We start from the raw sequence: 13,481 nt of genomic DNA, 5'->3' as shown, positions 1-13,481 counted from the left end.
GCATATGTTCCCACCATGACATTTTTTTCTGTAGTTTTAAGTTCTTCAAAGAGACACTGTACACTACTATAAGCAATAAATTGCTGCCTTATTGTGTTTAACGTCTTTCCTTTATATTATATTTTGCCCTAATGTGAATGTTGTGTACAATTATAATTGGATATCAGATTTATAGTGTTACATATTATGTAGTTCTAAGTACTGTTTGTAGACTGTTATCTGTCGTTGTACCGTGTAAATCAAAAAATAAATAGATATTCTTCTTCAATAAAATGTTTAAATAAATTAACACAGAAAATAATAACTACTCCACTAGCCTCGTATTTAAGTTGTTTTCGCTAAAAACACAATAACCGTATTGGTTAAGCAAAATTAAGTAGAACAATTTTTTTTATGATGCTATGATTTTTTTAATGATTTTGCGGTTCTATATGTGTAACTATTTTCATGTAGGTGAAGTCTGGACGTATTTTTTGTGGTTTCTGATTGATAGATACGTCGTCGTTATTGATAAGAATCCAAAAATAGCGTCCAGGCACCCAAGAGGTTATATCTATAGTGACGTACAAAAAATGGCAAATGAATACTAAAATATCTACGTCAAAATTCATGTCACAATATTTACGTGGGAAATATACATACATATGTACTTCGTAAAGAGACACATTTCCGCTCGTTTTTATTTTTGCAGCTCCGTGTGCTTATTGCTAAAAAAATAGTGTAAAAGCGTCCATTTTATTTAGTCTATTTATCGACATTCCGAATAAAGATGTTATAGTTCGGAACTTTGAAAGTAGAAAAAGTACACATCGAAGTAGGAGCTGTCTGATACAAATGGAGTAAGCAAAAATAAAACCACTTCAAGCAGCGAGTAGTAACCGCGACTGTCCTAATAAGACAGAGATAAAATGTGTTATTTATTTATTTTTTTTAATTTCAAACAAACAGTTATACTAATACATGTTTGTAAGCTAGCATCAGCCGGATAAATAAAATACTTAGCGATTTTATTAAACTGCTATGTGTAATCCTTGTAAGACATAAGTGTTGGCCAATAAAATAATAACTTTTGAGTCCCCGAGGAGATAACGAGGTGTCTTAGGCTCAATTTATAGGAATGGAATGGAAGCGTCAATTTCGCCTCACTGCGCGAGAAGGCGTGCGCATGAGCAATGACCGCGCCTTGAGGTTGTAGTATTTCGTCGACGTTTCACATCACACTAAAATGTATCCAAAATCTTTGTATTAATAATTATAACAAACTAGTGGAGTAATTTCACAAAAAATAATTGAATATCAATTCAATAAAAAAATAATTAATACAGTGAATAGCGACATCTCTCGCCAGGACTGGTAGCTGTAAAGATACTAACTGGGTGATAAATCTTTCATAGATTTCTCATAGATGACGCTACGACCAAAAAGTCCTTGAAAAACCAAATGCAAAGACACGACGCAAGCGCATAGAAAAATTCGTGAGGTCCGTTGGTTCGTTCCGTGGCTTAGTTGGTATAGCGTCTGCCACGGTATGCAAGAAGACATCAGTTCGAATCCGACCGGATCGAAGGAATTTTTTCTGAGTGCTCGATCTTTGTATTAATAATTATAACAAACAAACTAGTGGAGTAATTTCACAAAAAAAAATTGAATATCATTTCAATAAAAAATGAAGAATCAAAAATGTTTTTATTTCAAGAAACAATGTTTACAATTTTGTGGCTCGAGAATCCCTTTTAAGTAGGTAATGAATTATACTTGTGCTAGGAATATTGTGCTAAATTTGCGATTGAGTGATTGAGTTTAAATACAAGCTTTAATTTGTAAAAAGGACAAAGAAAAGAAAATTTAAATTAGAATAGTGAGTGAGTGAGAATAAATAAAATGAAAAATATCATATCATATACAAAGATCCGACACAAATGTCGGGACTTTGTATATAGAACAATTCGTGAGGTCCGTTGGCTCGCTCCATTAATTATTATAACAAACTAGTGGAGTAATTTCACAGAAAACAATTAAATATCAATTCAATAAAAAAATTTAATTATATAATAATAAATTTTACTTACACTTTTTGTTTTTAGTTGTTGTTTTAGCACAAACTAGAGCAGCTACTAGTTGTTTGAGTTTGTCTAGATCACTCGAAGTAAGTTAAAAAAGTAGATACCTACTTTGTACTCCCTAGAGATTAAATAATGCACTTTCCTCCCCCCTGCATATGGCTATATTGACGTACTTTTAGAGCACACTTACTTCGCTGGCTCAGTGACCCAAAATGTGTTCCAGCCTCCGAAGCGAACATGACAAGTGAAAATATTATTAGTATAATCCTGTCTAATTTTTTAGACAAGTGTAGTAGATGTTATATAACTATATTAATATTTCAATTGTTAATGTTGAACGACGTGAAGGTATTTCGACGCAGAGGTTGTGCATTGGCGGAAAAAAGTATTTTTTATGAACATTTATCTAAACAAAATTTACATTATACATATAACATTATACACTCCATAGATACAAAAACAATAAAAACAAATTGCTAATAGTGTTGTACATTACGTAAAAATACGACACTGGACATATCCGATGCAGACATAACCGCTTTTGCGCAAAAACTTGCGTACTTTCAATGTTAATTTTAAATTAAATAGAATAGAAATTTACGATACTTGTGTTTTTTTATAATGCCTAGAAATATAATCTTGCCAGTACGCATGATAGTGAAACGATTTTATCCTTTTAATACTTCTCATACACGTTTTAAAGAATGCTTAATTTAAGACCAATGTTTTACAAATTTAAAGCTCTATCTTTTTACCGCCGTCTACTTATATCACTTAATCGATTTATTAGTCTGTCTTGATTAGATTTTATAAATTTTAGCTGCCACCAACTGCCACCTTGGATGTAAGTAACTGCCCTCAAATCCAACGAAATATAATATAATCTAACCTTGAAACAGATATTTTGAACGAAATATTTTCTCATTTGTAATAAAAATTATGAATACCGACATTGTTAATTACACGTATACTTTATTATCACAAAATATTCATTTTATCTTTAAATACCCTAAAAAAACCAATAGTCTTGTTTTACTCTAAACACAACATTTTCCACGGTGCCATACAAAGTGCACCACTGTGCGGCCTGATAAATGATCATGCGTTGTCATATGTCACAGCCTATGGTGCTGCAGCAGCAAAATTACCTGTGACCTTTGAAAATTCCTGGCAACGACGTAAAAGCTTTAAAAGGGCTGGTGGTGGTCTATTACTAAATAAACCGCATTAATTTCCAATATATGAGGTAATAATTTATTAGATGCACTTGGATTACTGGAATGATATGTTTAATTTAGTTAATTGGACTGGTTTCGCTGAAAATTGATCGTTGTAGCAGCCACAAACGTGCCAGAATGTCTAACCCTCTTCCGACATTCAGACACGTCTCAGTGCAAGCAAAAGTAACAACCATGCCTTGTGAATCAGCATAAGACACACGTACCAAATTAGTATAAATAAGTAGCTCAAGAAAATATACCACAGTTATAATCAGTTCATACATTAATATATTATAGTCATTTACCAACCCACGACTCGTCTATCATTCTCCCACTAAACTACCATGGCGAACTGGTGATCACCAACACCTTTTCACCTGCGCCATGGTAAAATCGTCAATTGTTAGATAGTGAAATGTCGTGATTTTTATACAGCGTTTTTTAGGTACGGTACTTATGAAATAAAAAAATTAAAACTATAGTGAAACAAAAAGTTTATTCTAAAGGTTATTTATTATACAACTTCTGCGTAATTGGATGACGTAAATCCGTAATGACCCTTTAACTCTTGCATGTATTCCCGATCTAAGATTTTTATTAACGCACACACTCAACACCCCTGTATCACGGGTGCCATGGACAGACACGTGGATAGCTACAAATGACACCCAAACTCACGAAAGAAATAAACGTAGGCTTTACAAATATTTCTCTGCGTGGAAGTCCGGTATGGTAACCGTTCGGCCACAGAGGCAGTTAAAGGTGTTTAAAATAAACATAGTAAATGATAAATTAATGTATTAAAAAAATACAAGACCAACCCGTAGAGTTTCTTGCTCATTCTTCTGCCTCACGAATGAGCAGTAGAGTTAGATCAGTATGGCCGTTACACGTGCCATTTGCTTACCTTGCCTGCTTCAAAACCGGAACGCAACAGTACTCGCCATCCTGCTTTGTGATAGAAATAAATACAATGGCAGTACGTCCATGAATGAATACAGTCTGGCAAATACGGTTTCATTGCAGGTATAACTTGATTGCATTGAAGTCCACAAACAATTAAATAGTACAAACGTTGAAGCTCTTCACTGAAAAGTGGTTTGTTTGAACTATTCCCACAGTTTGACAACGGAATGCTTTGGAGAAATTCTCTCGACGTTAATAGAATGAACAATGTCCTGCAGGAGCGTGCTCTTGATATAGCAAACTATGATTTAGCACTTAATTATAAATGAAATAGTAAAACTCTAATTGATTATTACAAATATAGTATTATCAATATAATATGTATAGTATTAAAAAGCCGTGGTACAGCCTAATGGTTTTGTCTACCGCATCTCAAACAGATGGCGTGGGTTCGAATTCGGGCTTGTAATTCTGAGTCACCGATGGCGCTACGACAAAAACAAAAGATAAAGATCTGAAACAAGCACAAAAAATATAGGTCCGCTAGTTCGTTCTTTGCTGAAAGACGTCGGTTCGAATCCGGCCGGCAGATAAAGCTCTAAAAAGTACGTTAAATATGAGCTTATTCATAATAATAAATATTACTGCGGTATTTACAAAGCTACATTATTATTTTGTGCAGATAAAATTGCGGGAAAAACCGAGTGAATTACTGAAAATACCGAAAAATTTTGCTCTACCAACTTATTTATATTTTATCGAAAACTATTGTAAAAATCCGCGTTGTATATTTACTGCAGTATTTATATTGAATTGTAAATAAAAAAATGTATTATAATTATAAAATTTACTAAAAATGTAATAATGACTTGAAAAGAAGAAAAACAATTGTGAGTAAACAAAAGAAACAAAAAAATAAATAAATTGCAAAGGAATAAAGAGGTATTTAACAAAAAAGAAATTGTTTGTCGTTGACAACTACTGTTAACCATTTTTATCGTAAATATGTAAATCACCTACATATTATAAAATTTAAAAGCGATCTTATTATACATTGACTTTAAGTCAATGTTATTATACATTTGATTAACTTTACTTGTTAAACGACTCCGTCATTCATAAATACTATTGCGAGTAACGAATAAGATTCTAATAGCCTCACAAGATTATATTACTAACATATTACAACGATTTTAGTATCATAGATTTTAATAATTCATGAGATTTTAGTTTTGGACGATAATAGTAGTTTTTGCAAAATCGAGTGCCGTGATTAGTGTTTACCTAATTATATAATGATCGCATATAATACTTTTTATCTACACACATATCGTAAACTCTCTATAATGTGTTCAAAAAACATTAGGACCAGCATAAAGGTAAACTGTTTTGTTAGAACAAGTTTCTTATCTGTGAAAATATTATTATTGCTTCTTATTGTTCTTCTGCTTCTTATCTTCAACTGCCTCCGTAGCCGAACGGTTACCATGCCGGACTGCCACGCAGAGGTCCCAGGTTCGATTCCCGGGCCGAGAGAAATAGTTGTATGGCCTACAATTATTTCTCTCGTGAGTTTGGGTGTAATTTGTGGATGTCTATGTGTGTGTCCATGGCACCCGCGACACAAGGTTTCCCTAGTGCGGGGCTATGTTGAGTGTATGCGTTATTATTATTATTATTATTATTATTATTATTAACATCGAATTCGATGTTATTATTACATTCAAATTTCGAACATCTCTGAAAAACAAAACAATTTGATTGGACCTCAACTCTAATATCAGTCGAGTTAAATTTTATTCGAAATGAAATGTCAATAGCAAACAATTTTGACAATTTCACGCGTTACTTGATATCGAACGATATGATAGTTGGGGTCGATTCTAGTTTGTCTATGAATTAAAAATAAAAACTACAGTTGTATGACATGCTTGAGAAAAGTTTTGATTTGCCGCCATTTCGCCAGTCACAACAAGCGGTTCCTGAAAACATCACGAAGAGCTTATAATATGTGTGTAGATAAAGCAATGTATGTACATAATTAGGTATTAAAACACTCGTGAGATGTTTTTATGAAACCCTCACTCGTTTTAATGCCTTTCGTTATATAACAGTCACATAAACTACTATTTTCTACTCCTGTATTTTAATCTGGCAATTATAATTTCATAAACCATATCACAAAGGCTGTTTTCAGTTATGAATTCTTTAATAAAAATAGGATTTTTCGTCACACTTGCTCGTAAATAGTAAGATTGCATGGTGGCTAACTTGATTATAATGCCCCAAATAAAATCCTAGGGCCTTTTTCCTTTCCATTACAGCCATGGTCGGTAAGGAGATTGTTAAATTTGTAGCACGACATACTTCCTTACATAGGTCAGATTCAAACAGACCCAGGCATTAAAAACTTTATGGTTTGCTAGAGTAGTTACCGAAATAGCAATTAATATTAGTTCTTTTACCTGTTATAACTTCGATATCCGATAAATCGCTATAAATTCATCACCGGCACCTCTAGGTGTGGTATGCGTCTACGGCTGCATGTATCGCGTGAGCACGTATAGGTTAGTTATGATCAAAAATAAAACATTCGCTTAGAATGTTATCTAAACAGAAATTTAATTGCAATTCATCCACATAGTGCTTAATACTTAGTATTAAAAATTTGTTATAATTGATTTTAATTATCTTCTGTTTAAGAATTTTGCAATATTTTTACAATCCACATGGCTGTATGCGTGTTTGCTTTTTACAACATTTTATCCGAGTTGTATCATCTGCGGAGGAATTAAAAAAAAACAAAATCCCGTCATTTTTAAAGCCGTAATTCCCCGCAAATGTGATGAAAAACATTGTATGTGTCATGGACGGAAAAAAATACAAAACTCGAGTTATAGTCTTTGACTTCGGGCTTCTAGTAGACCCTCGTTAGTCATTCTTAGTTACCGTCCTTAATATACAATGTCCTATCATGCAATCGTTGTATAATGAGGGTACTTTAAGTCGAGGCCTAAGTAAAAAGTACGAGAATGCAATCATTACATAATTAGATCTTAAAATCCAAAAATAATGTAATATTTAAAGCACTTCCCCTTCATATCCCATTGTTTTTTTCCACCCTATATTAACTATGTTTCCGTCACGTTTTATTGATTCATTGCATTGACTTACAAATAAATTCATTGGAAAATTTTAAGTATTAAAATTGTTTGCCTTAATTTTAATTGAATGGAATCCTGTCAATGCAATCGCTCCCGCGTCAGTGTAGTTTCACATAAATTTTCATTTTTGTCATTGCTCTTTATTTTAAATTGATGTAAGTATTTTTATTTTAATTCATAATTTGTTTATCTCGTTTTTAATAATTACTTTTCGATGCTTTCAGGAGATGGCAAAACTTTGCACTTATTTTAATTTAATAATTGATTTATTTTAAATTAGGATGCATTACTTTAAGAATATATGTGTAAGTATGAAGGAAATGTAATGTGAATTCAGCCTTCGACATTTGTATATACAATCCATTTTTGCATTTTAGTAACATTGCGCTTTAAGATACGAATTTGAAAAAGTAAGGCGACGTTTTGTAATAATTACTTAATTGTAGTTTTTGTTATTATTTATATTACGGTTTAATTTATGTTTTTTTTCCGAAGTGTCCACATTTGCATGCTGTGGTAACGTTTAATAAATGCAGAATTTAGTGTATCATGTGTTCATGTCTTGTTCGGTGTCCAAAAAAATAAATAATCTTGATGCATGAAATAAAGCCGATTGAATTTGTATTGGTTTTTTTTTATAAAATGAAAAGTTCACTGTTGTTTTTGGGTTCCGCGCCTGTTAGCGGCGGTAGAAATAGAAAAGCTATTACCACTATTACAGCCTCGTTATACTGCATGTTGTAAAATTAATGAAAGTTATGAAAATAGTTATTTGTTCAACAAGAGAGCAAAGTCGTTTTTTGGTGCGAGTGCTGTTTTTGAGTCCTGAGCAAGCGAAAGATTCTATAGTTGAATCACGAGCGTAGCGAGTGATTCAGAATTAGAATCTTGAGCGAAGCGAGGGACTCAAAAATACGAGCTGCAAAATAACTTTGCTCTCGCGTGATACATACAACTTTTCACCTCAGCAGCGAGAACATATATATATACTAAAGGGACAAGTAATAAAAACACGTCATGAAAGCAAATGCATCATTGTATATTTACAAAAATACAGAATTTACAAAAAATTAAAAGTGGAACGTGAAGTTTGTACAATTCTGTAGATTAAAAGTTACTGTTTTATTTGGAACAGTAATCGTCGTAGTGTTTGCTACTTGAGTAGTGGTCGAGGTTTCATTATGAGTTGAGCTGGATTGTGACCCTTCCCGCACCGTAAAAGTTGGTGATTCTGGGCGGGTTTGGGTATGATTCGCATCACTGGAGGTGCTAGGTTGTGCCCAAGAATGCGAAGTCTGTTTTAGGTTTATCGAATCTATAATACGCTTACAGATTTTTGATTTATTTTCTATTGAATCTTCGATATATCCTTCAGCCACTGTATTTGATCTCCAACCGCCATGGCGCTTCAACGTTGTGAGGTCCTCCATCTGCCAAAAGAGTGGCTGATGTTCGCCTGAAGCAGTGGCCAGTGTGTAGCTGCGGCTCTTTCAAATCTAAAAATGTTGCGATTTCTCGTGCAGTCGCTCCTATTTTATTAATACCCATCGGTTGCCGCGTACATTTTCCATTACGATATTGTATGAAAAGGCGGTCTGTGATCGTATTGGGAGGGCGCAATGCTTTATATTTCTGGACAACGTGTGCGTATTCCTCACGGCCGACGAACGACCTGTCTATATTTGTTTTCGTATTTGGCAGGTTAATCAAAAGAAGGTCGCTGGAATGTTGTTCAATGGCATTAGGAGTTAGATTCAATAACTCGTTGGAGCGGCATGCTCCGTTTATTCCAATGATAAGGATGACCTGAAACATAAATAAAACGTCAATAAGTATTGTGTCTTTTAGAGCCGTCTTAAACGTGGATTTCTCATAATATGTAGCGTTATTTTTAACCATAAAGTTCCAATACAAGTCGCCAAAACAACACATTTAAGTAGGTAAGTATAATTATGTTGATAGAAATTGATAACATAACTACCAAAGTCCAAATTGTATTAACAATTAAAATATAACGCTACGACAACAGTAATAATATTCAATACTTACTTTTGCGGCTAGGAAAGTGCAATCTGGAGCTTCATTAAGAAATTTTTCAATATTAGCAGCTGTGAAAACTTTCGATTTTTTTTATTTGTGGCCGACGGCCGATCTTTTCAAAAACGCAATCAGCTTTGCGTAAGTGTTTATATGGACGTTATTTTTAGTTTGTAATGTAGCTTTCAACATCGAATATATACTCCACATCGTTGACGGCTGTTTTGTATGCGACATTTCAATGAAATAAGACAGAAGCACAGTTTCCGACATAGTGTTTCCTGCGCCCTTTTCGTGCCTCCATTTGTCAAAATGTTCGTAGACTTTCAGGTACTTTTCACGAGATTTACTAGGCAAGAAACTTAGTTCAGCATTTTTAACAGTTTCAACTAACTCTGGAGGAGTTAAAAAATTGTCGTCCTCACTGGAATCGCTCATATTTTCTATTTTATTACGTAGGTAGGTATCCAATTAACTATCAAAGAAGTACCTATCGCAAGCAAATAAGAAATTTTGAATTAAAAAAAAAAGAAAGCGCGCTTTTATTTATTGCGTTCCGGAACGTTCTCGCTTGTATTCATTGAAATCACACATTGTAAATATTGTTATCTTTAATTGACGTTATAAATTTAGCATATTTTTATTGCAACACTTGCTTTATTTTTAATGAAAATTGTAAAAACTAAATTATCATAGTATAAAATCGTATTTATATTTCTCACATAATTTATCTTTTAGATGAATTGACGAGTTTCCGAACGTGCACTCGTTCAGCCATTTTGTGGGGGTCTACTATGTAGCTTAAATATCGAAGTACGAATAAACCATAATTTTCTTTTTCCTTTTTCTTGTAATGAAGTGAAAGGGACGGAGCGACTGATTTTGAAATATGTCGAATTTGTATTAGACCCCTTCGCATTAAATGACAAGTCTCCACTTAAAAAGCAAAAAGCTACTTTTTCTCACGGAGTGAGCAAAATATTTCACACAGCAAAATAGCCTTGTTCGAGCTGCTGAGGTGAAAAAGTTCTTTTTTAATAAAGTTGCTCTAAACGTGGCATTTTTCGTGCCGAAAGTTGAATTTTTCCATCGAGTAATTTTTCGCATTAGTGCTTTTCTCTTTTGCATTTTTTTTAAATTTGCTGTTGTTTCAAGTCTTAAACATAGAACTAAAGAGGTTGTATATTATATATATAATAATATACATTATATTGACGTAAGTCATTTGTCATTAAAACTTATATTTAATTACAAACATCTTATTTGTTTAAATTGCATAGGTGTTTTATAAAACTACGGGTTACATTTAAAAATACCAAAATATTTTCCATAAAGATGGCTGATTGAGTATTAACAATGACAGGAGGTGAGTATTACGCGAAACCGCTGCGCGCCGGGCCACTAAAATGTACTGTTTTTTTTTTACTTTCAATGTAGTTTTTTTGCAAATACATTAAAAAACACGTACAGTCAATTTGGGTAACTTTGAACATTTTTTGCGTTTTTCTAATAATTTCAAATTTAATTATGTTTCTTAACAATTACTTTATTAACTGAATAGTGTTCTTTTAAGCCCTTTTTTCGTTCTTATCGAAGGAATTTAGTAATTATTCAACAAAACTGTTCTAGATTTGCTCCAAAAGTCACATTCAAAGTTGCCTTGAATTTTGGGTAACTTTGAATAAGATTAGCCTTCGATATGGAAACCGTATATTTTCTAGATATTTTACAGTTGGTGTAAGATTATACGACATATTCATGTTTTTTAGATGTGAATCTGTCCAAATATTCCTGACAGTGCGTTCAAAAACGACATTTGACTTGGTATTGCCATAATAAAACGAGACGAACTAATTTAGTTGAAATGAAAAACTTGTTTTTTTTTAGATTTTTTAATTAATGCGAATAAAAATGAAAATTTTCTGTTTAATAATAAATTCTACGCTTATTTAGGTATCAAACGAGATCAAAATGAATCACCTATAACAATTATTTTAGGCAAAGTAAATACATAACAAAAATCTATTCACCCCACTCCTTGAATAAAATGTCGTCATCAATATAAATACGGCCGCCTTTTCTAGATAGCTGTTGCTCTTTTATAATATTCACAATATCGGGTTTATTAACTTGACATGTCTCAACGTTAGAGGGCCAAGACCCACCTCCTAAAAAGCATTTTTGGAGCACTGAGACAGTAATTTCCAAAGGAGTAACTTTTAGAACTCTCCCTGGAAACAGATTACCCTCTTCTCTAAAAACACAGTCAAACACATTCAAAGTTACCCAAATTTCTCTGTTAGGTAACGTCGTCAAAATGTAATTCGTTTTACGCGTAAATACAAAACCAAATTAAATTATTCTTTAAAAAAGCGATATATAAACCTCTACTTAAGTGTGGAAACCAAAACTTACCAGTCAATATTCAGATTTATATATTTAGTTCCGATTCTAAAACTGTGCAACAAATCACACCAAACTACTTTCGCCAAGAAAAAACCGTGAAAGTTTAAAAAAATACAATTTAACATTACTTTTTTCTTTCATAACTTTCGTTCAACAATTTTGTTCCGATTTACACAGTTTCAATACTAAAAATAAAAGATTGCATACATAAAATAAATTTTTAAATCTTTTACGCAACTACGTTCAAAATTACACCACGATTCAAAGTTACCGAATTGACTGTATGGATTTATTAATTTCACTTGTCTCGAGTCTTGAAGCCTCGAGACTCGTGAATAATGACTAACTTTCCGCACTTGTATCAAAAATAACTATTTCTCAAACATGCTCGGAAATGTTTGCATTACACGGATCCTTTGTTATTTATTTTAGAGCAAAAATAATCATTTTACTTCTTTCCGGCCAAGGCAGCGAAGTACGTCGACTTATGCCATTCTTCCATGGGGGTGTGGTTTATTATAAAGTATAATCTTAAATTAGATGAAATAAAAGTTTTGTTTTCTACACGACTGACAGCTTCACCGCGTACGCGTTTTACATGAGATAACGAAAAAAAAGATACCATAGACCAGAGTCTTTTATAAATAACTTTCAGGTTCAGGTTCTTTATTGTTATCATGTACTTTTCGTGTGTTCATCCATAGATAATATCAGGCTATTTATATGTCCAAATTTCCATGAACTAAAGTCAAATTCGATAGTCGCATCTAAACTAGCTTTTAGGTTTTTGTTCATATATGAATTAAATAAAAATTGTGTAGTATTTACATTGACTACTACTGTACTGTCTAATTTTGCTTGCTTCGCTGTCAGTCGAACAAACGAAGACTAAAGCGTGAATGACGCTCTGTATACGATATTAACGCCCTATAAGTTCGGACACTTTTTAGCGCGGACCCGACGTCCATATAATTGTAAGTCAATGAGTATTTATTAATTAATGATGAGTTAAGCAAGATACAATTTCTCCACTTTTGAGGGAAATGTTTCCATGGCATCATTATTTGTATATTTGTGTGCGTGCCGACGATCGTAAATACAAGTTGCTTACGCCTACATGAATTTCATTTTTGCCTCACTTGTGAAAGCACTTCGTTTGATATGAAACTATCATTATATGCATTATTATTCTAAGGTGCACGGTATGTTGTTCATCCACATACATGGATGCGCTGATCGTAAACCTCAGAAATTGGTTGTCGCATTAATGTTATTTGCTTCAACAATCTTAATTATACGGACGACGTGATTCAGCCAAGTGCATCGATCTGTAGCCAATTACGTAATGCAAATTTGCGAAACGTACTGTATGCTATAGACTTCGAATAATAACGCATAGAAACCTAGCCCGCACACGCCAAGTGAGGCAAGTTAGAGGCTTCCCAAAGGGCTTACACGAGCGGACGGGCTGGCAGTGCTCAAGGTCAAATTGCACTGCGAACAGCTCAAACATTTTTGCTAAAAATGACGAAATGTGCGGCAAATGGGTGTAAAAATAGAACAGGCAAACATAAAATAGACACTAACATCACATTCCACAAGTAAGTAACGCGTTTCAACTTGTATTTTTATATAAATATTCACTAAAACCGAAAATTAATTTCGTTGCAACAAGACACGAAATT

The sequence above is a fragment of the Hyposmocoma kahamanoa genome, unplaced genomic scaffold (assembly GCF_003589595.1).
Source record: "Hyposmocoma kahamanoa isolate Upper Pololo Valley unplaced genomic scaffold, ASM358959v1 99702, whole genome shotgun sequence".
Classification (NCBI taxonomy): Eukaryota; Metazoa; Arthropoda; class Insecta; order Lepidoptera; family Cosmopterigidae; genus Hyposmocoma; species Hyposmocoma kahamanoa.
This window is presented reverse-complemented; position numbering follows the sequence as displayed.